Source organism: Hibiscus syriacus, unplaced genomic scaffold (genome assembly GCF_006381635.1).
Source record: "Hibiscus syriacus cultivar Baekdansim isolate YM2019G1 unplaced genomic scaffold, ASM638163v2 tig00110388_pilon, whole genome shotgun sequence".
NCBI classification, from domain to species: Eukaryota; Viridiplantae; Streptophyta; class Magnoliopsida; order Malvales; family Malvaceae; genus Hibiscus; species Hibiscus syriacus.
This window is the reverse complement of record NW_024062718.1, coordinates 846,372-856,574: the sequence shown is the minus strand read 5'-3', so window position 1 is coordinate 856,574 and position 10,203 is coordinate 846,372. Positions and strand designations below refer to the sequence as shown.

The 10,203-nt window shown below is 36.0% G+C and overlaps 1 pseudogene; it reads left to right on the top strand.

Annotated features, from left to right (window-relative positions):
* Nucleotides 1-7,672: 7,672 nt before the first annotated feature.
* Nucleotides 7,673-9,982, top strand: LOC120123058 (annotated as a pseudogene).
* Nucleotides 9,983-10,203: the final 221 nt, after the last annotated feature.

The window sequence follows — 10,203 nt, the reverse complement described above, 5'->3', positions numbered from 1 at the left end:
GGATAACAAGTCGAAAATGGGCACTTGAAAAACCTTGAGGGTTGTATTTTCCCAAGACATCTTCTGCGACCAGTCTCGGACTACCTCTTCTTTAACTTTCTTCTTGTTACTTCCCACTTCTATCTTCTTTTTTAGCATCAAAGAGGTCTCAAGAGTTGAGTCCTTTATCTCTGCTTCACATATCTCGCTTTCCTTGATTTTATTTTTCTCCTTTTCAACACTCTCTTTGGCATGTACTTCACTTGTTTCAACCCCATCAACTTCATTCTGGCGATTAATTTTCAACTGCTGAGCATCCATATCTATAACTCCGTGAGCCAAAAGATCTCGAACCTGTCGCTTGAAGTTGCTACAATTCTCGATGGAGTGTCCTCGGGCTCCAGTATGATATTCACAAGTACATCCTCATTATACCAACTCGGATAAGGGGGCATCAAAGGCTTGGCCAGACGTGGGACAATCAGTTGGGCTTGGAGCAACTTTGGATATATCGGCTATATGAAAACTCTTTTGATCTCACTTATCCATGATGTTATTATGATCATATTGAAGACCTTGTGACTGACCACTGGAACATTCGCTTTAAAGGTTTAATGTTTGACCAACATCTGGGAGAGACATTGATTTGCAAATCTCCCTTCATTGATAAGTTTTGAGCTTCCGAGGAGCTTAGGTTTTCCATTTTCAAAGCATAACAACCCTTCGTGATGAAGTTTTGAACTTTAAATCCCAGGATCGTACAATCTTCTGTAGAGTGGCTAAACTCATGAGAATGATAACCACATGATTTCTTGACACCTTGCCAGTCTGGACGCAAAGTATTGTACCTCGGAGGAAAAAGCTTTAGAAGCCCACTTTCAAAGAGAAAGGGTAACAAGTCTGAATATGAGATCGAAATCGGAACCATAGGTGTCCTCTTCTTCTTCTTTCTATTCTTTTTGTCCTTCTTTACTGACACTTGAACCTCCTCTATGCCTCTTTTCTTTGAGTCCGGTTCCACTTTCGTATTAGAAGTTTCACCCTTAACTTCTGCTTTTCCCAGTATGATCTCCGTAGCATCTTCTGGAATCTTACTTAATTTTTGGATTTGACTTGAATTACCACATCCCCTAACAGGTCTTGATCAGTTGCTATCATCACATTGGCTGCACCACTAACATTCAGATTCTCACTCGAAGTTTTCATCTGTTCTTGATCATTTGCTATCATCACATTGACTGCACCACTAACATTCAGATTCTCACCCGAAGTCTTCATATTTTCTTGTGTAATAGGGTCATCTGATGATTTATCCCCATATATCACTGTAATCATCATGCTCATCAACTTGGACATCTGTCCCCTGGATTCAACTTGGAACTTCCTTGCTTCATCAATCATTTCTTGTTGGGTCCTTACGAGCTGTTCTTGAATTCTCTCGATCTTACTAACTCGTGCTAAGATCTCATTCATTGTTGTCTATCTTTCCATAAACACGTCTCAGGGTAACTTCAATTTAATTTCAGAGCTTCTGCCACAATCCTTCACGAGTTACTCTCATATTTTCATGATTTATGCATGTAAAAATGCTTAAATTAAAGCGATGTGAATGCAAATGTGGATGCAAAAATGCAAATGCAAAAGGTGTTAATCCCAAAAGTGACCACTATAGAACAACCTTCATTTAGACAACAAGATTTCATTACACCATGTAATCAAAATAAAATTGTATTCTTCATTTCCTTGAATCATACTCTTCATGGAATCTGGCATTGCATCTCCAAATGGTCGGCGTATTTTATCACATTTGATGAAATCGATTGTCCTTGAATTGAATCTTGGGATCTCCATCTCCACTTTCAATGGAAAGTGCTCTTCATGTCTTTATGAAGGGTCTTTTCATCCTTGGCATTACTGCATCTATCTCTTGAGGGAAGATCTTCATGATGTCTTTCTTTGTGGATCAGTCTTCAATCAGTTTCAAATTTCTTCATTCATCGGATGCCCTTCTTCATGAATCATCTGAACTCCTCTGGATCTCCCGATTTTGATTACATGATTAAGAATTTCTTGTCTCATTATGACCAGTCTTCTTATTAGTCAATCACTTGCGAAAACACCTTTGGATGACATGAAGATGCAAATGCAATAAAATCAAAATAAAATATAACAAAATGGGTTAGTACACATAATATAAACAACAAAATAATAAGTATCAAAGTCATTAAATAAAACCTACCCTCACATGCTGGCTACCCAATCATGCTTTAGCAAATCCTACCCAACATGATATCTACCCCCATGCCTTGTCATTCACAAAAAAATCCTAACGCATGATCTAATTCGCATGCTTGTTCGAGAAAAATAAACCTAGCCGCATGATTTCTAGTTCGCATACATGCTCAAAAAATAAACATAACCGCATGATTTCTAGTTCGCATACATTTATTCAAAAAACGAAATTATATGACTCAAAAAGCTTTTCCTTGTGTTCCCTCCTCACGGGACTCTTAAGGTTCAGGTTAGGCTTGACCTAAATTTGGGCTCTATGTTCACTATATGCTGAGTTCGGTTCTAAAGTAATAGGTTCTCGAATTATCCTTGTCGGTGCCCTCTTGGGCTGCCGAACCCTCAATCCTGGCCCATCACAGGCTTTAGGGGATCGAGTTCAATTTCGAGGGAACACATCTCCTTATGTCCATGCGGAGGTGAATACCATCACGAGGACCATAAGGCGTGAGCTCCAGGAGCGATCCACTATCCCATGCAGAGGTGAAAACCACACGAGGGCATAGTCTCTTATTCCTACTTCAATAGGACGGAGCGGGGTTTTAGCTCATGTTATGATAATGCAACTGTGCAGTGTGTGAGGAAAAACGAAAAAACACATAATAAAAGAACTCAAAATCAATTCTCAATTCACAAATAATCTGAAACCATTAGCAAACAGATCAATACAACTATTTAATTGTTAATCGAATTAAATCAAAATACAAACAAAACTTATTAAAAACAAAAAGGGATAAAAAACAAATTAAAACAAATTTATAACTTTCAATTGCAAAGACATTTAATTAATCGACTATCGGCCTGACTCTCTAAAAATACTCCCCAGCGGAGTCGCCAAGCTGTCGAAACGATTATTCCCTCAAAAGGTGAAAAGGTGAGATTTTGAAAACCACATCAATTTTTAATTTATCTCTTTCAATTGATTTTTAATTTAAAAACAAATACGATTTAAAAACCTCTCGTTTCGAAATTTTGAAATTCTCTTTACGTTAAAAAAATATTGTTCAGAGAGTCGTCACCAATCTTTGATTAGGGTGTGATTGGGCACCCAAAATATTTTGTTATTTTAAATAAAAATTAATCTTAATTAAAACAACAAATTAAGGTATGCGTTACCCAAAAATGAGTTCGGGAGTCGATTACGTGTGGGGAAGGATTAGCACCCATACGCCCTAAATTGGTACCTAATCGATTAATTAACGTCTTTGCAATGAACTTTACAAATTCGGACTTATTCTGATTTTGATCCCATAAAATAAAATGTAAATTTAAAACATTCAAAAGCACTCAAATAAATTAAATTAAAATTACCGAGTCGTTTTAGAAAGATAAAGAATGTTCGATATTTACAAATATCGAGACCAGATCTTAAAAGTTATAACAACCTTTTCTCGATAAATTTAAATAAACGAACATTTCCTTTTCTTTCGTTCCCAAATTTTAGGTGACGAATCAATTTTTAGGCGTCACTTTCGGATACACTTTTAATTTAAAATCATTAAAAGCGGACCTCAAATCAGTTATGACTGTCCACTTAAAACAATTTTAAATTAAAAGCATATTACCCTTAGTCTAATTATGTATTATGTCGAGTTATGCAAATGAGGTTTCATACACCGGAAATTAAAGATACATGCAATTAAATCTACATGGTTTTACACCAATTAAAATAATAAGATATTTGAAAAACAACAAGAATACATTATATAAATACTACCAATACTAAATAAATAAATAAATAAAAAAAGGCAAAGTACGTACATGCATGTAAACATACATCCCAAAATTATGTGCAAAATATGTGTTAACATACCAATGCTCATATATCCCACTATTCATAGTTCACAGGATTTTAAAAACAAATGCATTTATACATACATATAATACGTATCTAAATAATTTAAGCACAAACAAACCCATGCATATATTTCTGTACGTATACGTATTTAAAATGGACCACCATGCTAAATGACAAACAAATGAAATAAATACACTTACGAGATTAAAATGCATGTAAAATAAAGAAACTAAATCAAAAATTAGAAAGACCTCAAACTGAGAACCAACTTGCATTAACCTCAAAATTGAATTGATCCCTCACTTAATAAGCCCAATAACAAAAGAAAACAACTCTTGGCCTATATTTGCTAAAATCAGAAACGTTTTGGCTTTAACAAACATGGTTTAAACTTGATTTTAACCCTAATATCCCATTACGTTAACTCTCCTTCTCCACTGCTGCTCAGGCTTTCCTCGTCACTCTCATTTTCATTTGCACAGCCGAAAAGTTCAAGGTTTTCACACTCATGACACCGACAGCCTCCCCGGTGGTTACTACACTCCACTCCGACCACTAAAAGCTCTACAGGAATCCTAAACAACCCTGTTTTTCCTTCCGTCCTCAACTTTCAGTCACTCAAGTTCTTCATCTCACTCTTTCTTTTCTTAAACGAAAAAGCCACTCATAGCCCTTCCTCGTCACTCTCCGGCTCCTACGAGGAGCCGAGTGACTACTATACAACTCCATTTCAAACGTAGTCTCTAAATCATCCCTCTTCGGGCCTTACAACCCATAAATAAACACAGATTCTACAAACCCAAACAACCCCAACCGAGATACTATAAAAGTGTTACCTTCGACTGTTGAAGACGTTTACTTCCTTCGATGAAGGCACAAAGGCTGTTATCGCAGAAGAGGTAAGGTTTCCCTTAGATTTTCCCCTTTTTTCCTTTATATTTTCTCTTGGGTTTTGATGGATTTTTCTTTTTGGGTTGTTATGTTTACTACTCGCTTATTGTTTGATCACTAATTTAAGAAACAACCATGTCTACCGCTCCAGCCATGAGAGCTTGCATCGTTAAGGTAAAAACTCAACTCCCTATCTATCTATGCTTTTCGATTGCAAGAAAGAAAGAGGAACAAAGAAGTATTATGTACCTTAAAAAATCTCTGTTATGTATTGATTGTATTGCTGAAAAAACGAATGTACCAGGAAGAAGAAACTGCTTCTTTTCTATTTATTTTCGAACTCTCTGCTTACAAGAACGAAGGGGAAACCCCCTGTTTTTTACAATGTATCTCTCCTATTCCCTTCACTCGAATGGTCCTTTTTTGTTTCTTTTGCTTCGTTCTCTTTCAGAGAAATGGGGAAGAACCCCTTTCAATTTGCCCTTTATTTTGAATGTCCGGGAGTGGATTTACAGTATACTCTCTTGTTTCTCCAGATCGTTTTTTTTTTTTTTTTTCTCTTCTGCCTGTGTCCTCCCTTCGTTGTGGTGTTCAATTGCTGATATCCCTCCCCACTTACAAAACTGTCAAAAACCAACGTTAACTTCTCTATTTTTCTCTGCCTGTAACTGTTATCTATTGGGCTGATTTGGGCTCATACTGGTCCAAATTTGTATCGTGTACTGGATACGAAGCCTCTGATGCAGTCCCCGGATGAAATCGAGCATCTACAACAATTTCCAGAGGGAAAGATCCAGTAAACGTGTATAGGCCGGGTTTGCCACATCTTCAAAGTAAAGGAGTAAAGCACTCTTGCAATTGATATGCAGTGCCATTTTAAGATGACAAAATAGTGTTGCAAAGAAAGAGACTAATCAAATAAAAAAATAGAGATGCGGGGATATAACCCCATACCTCTCACATGCAAAGTAAACGCTCTACCATTTGAGCTACATCCCTGTTGATTAATTTTTCTCGATTATTGTTTTATATGCCAACATGTCTGTCATTATACCCCTTTAGCTTATTTACAAAATGAAATGAGAATGCAGAGAATTTTATCTTATGTTTTCATTTGACTTGACGAAGTTCATTTTTATTTAAACTATTAATCAGATAGATAAACTATGATTAAAAAAATAGATGAAACCTGGTCCACAATCGATGTAACAATATTTAGATTGTGACTAACAAATTTTCCTTTATAACCTCGTTTTGTATAAGTAAATTGTTAGGAATTGTTCTGCAATTTTAGATAAATAAGTAGAAGAAATAGAGATAAACAGAGATAAGTAGAAGAAGGAATAAGAGGAGAGTATTTTGATAACAATTTTTTATATCCCATTCTATTACACTTTTTTTTTATAAAGTTAAACAACTAGGTCAAAATGCATGAATTCATCCAATTTATTTGGTTCCTTCTTGACACGTGTTCCTAACACAGCTGTAATAGTTATAATTGTTGACTTAGCTGCTCCTTGATCCCATGTCCATAACATAAATCAAACAATTTTTACTCCCAACGATCATTTAACTCATGATGATAATTAACAGTCGAACATATTGCAGCAATCTTTAGAGAAATCAAGCTCTTTTTTTTATCAAGTAGAGATGTATTACATTTTCAATACAACTGTCGAGATTTGAATCCACATAAAACGGAACATTATAAGTATTTTTGACCACTCAATCAATTAATCAATCTCGCTGAAAAATAAATTCATTTTACTACAAACAAATTTTAGACTTCTGGTTAACACAAAAACTTCAAACCCCAACAGCTTCATAAGTTCAGTCCATGGAATTCCATTGATTCTTCCATGCTTCATATAACTGACAACTCATCTCTCTAAACCCAACGAACAGCAGCTGTCTAAAACAAAAACAAAGAAAATACTTGTTTATAACTTAAAAGTTTAATGTAACTATTTCAGACATGACATTACAAATGTATAACAATTGCATAGGCTATATTTACAAGAAATTGTCCGGAAATTCCTTTGAGCTTGTTTTGTATGAAAGAGTTAAAACATCATATGCTGTCAACCTGTTGAAAACAAAACTTGGTACTTCAATAGTACACTCTTCAACAGTTTTTTGCCTTCGGATTCTCCGTTGGAATTTTTCATCTCGTTTCAAACTGGCTGACTGTCGGTACTCCGTACCTTATTTCATGGTAGTCTGTGGACAGGGTTGAGTCTGTTCTCGTAGCGAAGCTGTAAGCGACTGAGTTTCCTATGGAATCAAGGAGCAAAATATTCTTGAGATTAAACAATATGTAATTATTTAATTATGGTTGGGGGAAAGTACAAGAAATCCCTTCTGGATTTAGTTGGAAAAATTACGTATAGAAAGATAATTTAATGGTTGTTAACTATTCAATTGCATGTAATCAGTCCACCATTTTTGTCAGCAACTGCATTTAGTCATTCAAAGTATATTTGAGACATCTGAAATTCGTCTGGACATTGTAAATTTGTCTTCATTGTTCATAGAGATCATCGACACACTTGTTTTGTACTAAACAAACAGTTTTCCACAACCATAACGGAACATAATAACTCCAAATTTGATAACCACATTATATATACAGACACTTTACTTTCTTATAAGTCAAGCAGCTATTGAAGGGGAGAAAAGCAAAAGAGATAAGAAAGGATCTCAAGGTGACAAGATATGGAAATGATGATGGTTAACGAACAACAATGCCTAGGAAGCCGTCGACGCCGGTTAAGCTCGGTCGTCCAAGGTGAGGTTCAGAACTTGAGATATGTCAAGAGAGGGCGACGAATTCCAGCTTCGGTTGCAGTTGGATTTGATGGAAATCAAGGCCTGGTTCAACCCCACAACAAAATGATAAACAAACCATTACTCTACCACTGAGAAAAGAAGATAAGAGGATCTGGTGACAGTATGGAAAGATTTTAACAAAAAATCAACCGTGACGTTGGGTCGAGTGAGGTTCAGAACTTGAGATATGTCAGAGAGGGCGACGATTCCAGCTTCGGTTGCAGTTGGATTGATGGAAATCAAGGCCTGGTTCAACCCCAGCAACAAAATGATCAACAAACCATTGCTGCTACCACTGTGAAAAGAAGCTCGAGGTTCCGTGGTGTCAGCAGGTACGAAACCAGACCTTTCTAAACCATAAAATATCAACCGTGACGTTGGGTTTTTTTTGGAGTTTGACCAACTTTTATCGATGTGGAAATGAACAGGCATAGATGGACTGGGAGATATGAAGCTCACTGTGGGATAAGCTTCTTGGAATGTTACACAGAAGAAGAAGGGAAACAAGGTAATCTTTCATCTCTTTTTTGCAGGTTAACGGTATCATTGTTTTCGATTCATAGATGCTTATGTATTATGTATTTTATGTTCCTCCATGGATCCTGCTGTGAATTTGACTGGGGATCCTGCAGTTTATCTTGGTGAGTGCATCTCCATTACTTAAAAGTCAAGTCTCGCTTTTTCTTAAATAAAGAAAAAAATCTCTTTCTATGATACAGAGAAATGAAACATGTTCTTTCCTTTTTCCTAAATTTTCAGGAGCTTATGATGATGAAGAAGCTGCTGCGAGAGCATATGATTTAGCTGCACTTAAGTATTGGGGGACATCAACCTTCGCCAATTTCCCGGTATTTAGCACCTTCTATTAGTTTTTTTTTTCCGATACGAAAAAGGGTTGCAGATATGGAGATTCGAATCTTGAACTTGCTTATACCCAAATTCAAGACCTTCTATTAGTTTGAAGATACATTAATGAATGTAATATGTCATGAAGTGATCTAACTCCCTTCAATGATTTCTGCAGATATCAGAATACGAAAAAGAGATTGAAATCATGCAAACTGTGACAAAAGAAGAGTACTTGGCATCATTAAGAAGGTACACTTTATGTATATATATGTATATCAAAACCACAAAGTTATATTTACTTATATCTAAATGGTAAAGGCTATTGTTACTGATTAATGTATGGCAATTTGAATTTCATTGTTTCAGAAAGAGCAGTGGGTTTTCAAGGGGTGTATCCAAGTATAGGGGAGTTGCAAGGTACTTTTGTTTAGTTTGTTTAGAACCTCTATTTATTATCTATGTATGTATTCTGAGACAAAATAATCGAAAAAAAAAAAAGTTTGAATATATAAATGATGAATATTTTCAAATTGTAAGCAAAGCACGTAAATTCTAAGATTTCTTTGGATGAATCATGCAGGCACCATCACAATGGAAGGTGGGAAGCAAGAATAGGGAGAGTCTTTGGGAACAAGTATCTCTACCTTGGCACTTACAGTAAGTGTATATTATATATGTTATTCCGACTCTTTTGAAGTATTCGTGTCCGACATTATTTTGAAACGTAGAAAATTAGGAACTTAACGTAGATATTCATATCCGACACTTACACCGATACTTATGACATGCAGGCACACAGAGGAGGCTGCTCGGGCTTATGACATTGCAGCAATTGAATATAGAGGGATAAATGCAATGACCAACTTCGATTTGAGCACATTTCAGATGGTAAAACCGGGAACAGTGATTCAGTTTCTGCAAATGAAATTAATGGCAATGGCGGAACCCGAATCTAAGGCTTCATTTACCAGTCTTTAGCAACAACCATTACTTGAGATCTCCAGAAAAGCAAGAATTTTTCGAAAACAAAATCCCATTAAACTCATACAGGTCTTCTTGTTCATCATCATCATCGTCATCACCTACTGCACTGATCTGCTCTTCCGATCTTCAATATTCCGGGAACTCGTCGAAAAGAATGCCAATGTTTCGTCCGAGGACAGAAGCAGTAGTAGTGATGCAGATGAACCAAAGAACAAAAAACCAGAAAATTACGGAGATGATGAGTTTAGTAGGCTGCTTTATGATGGCATTGGTGACTTCCCATTTGGTTGCTCTTCCGGTAAAGATAGCATTGAATTTCAAGAAAGAGGATTCCATTCAGTTTATGAATCTACAAATGTGTAAAAGATTGTAAATAGATCAGGTGTAAAATTAATCTATAATTTCTAGTAAGAACTCTTAATGTTTGTAAATGTTGGTGAGATTTTAGTGTAGATCATTCAAAATAGTGTAGCATAGGTCCGAGGGGAATCTGTGGTCATATATTTTCTCCAGAGATGGCAACATTTGGATTGGTTTTAATCAATCCGACCTGATCCAAGAAAACCTATACCCTATATCCGAAT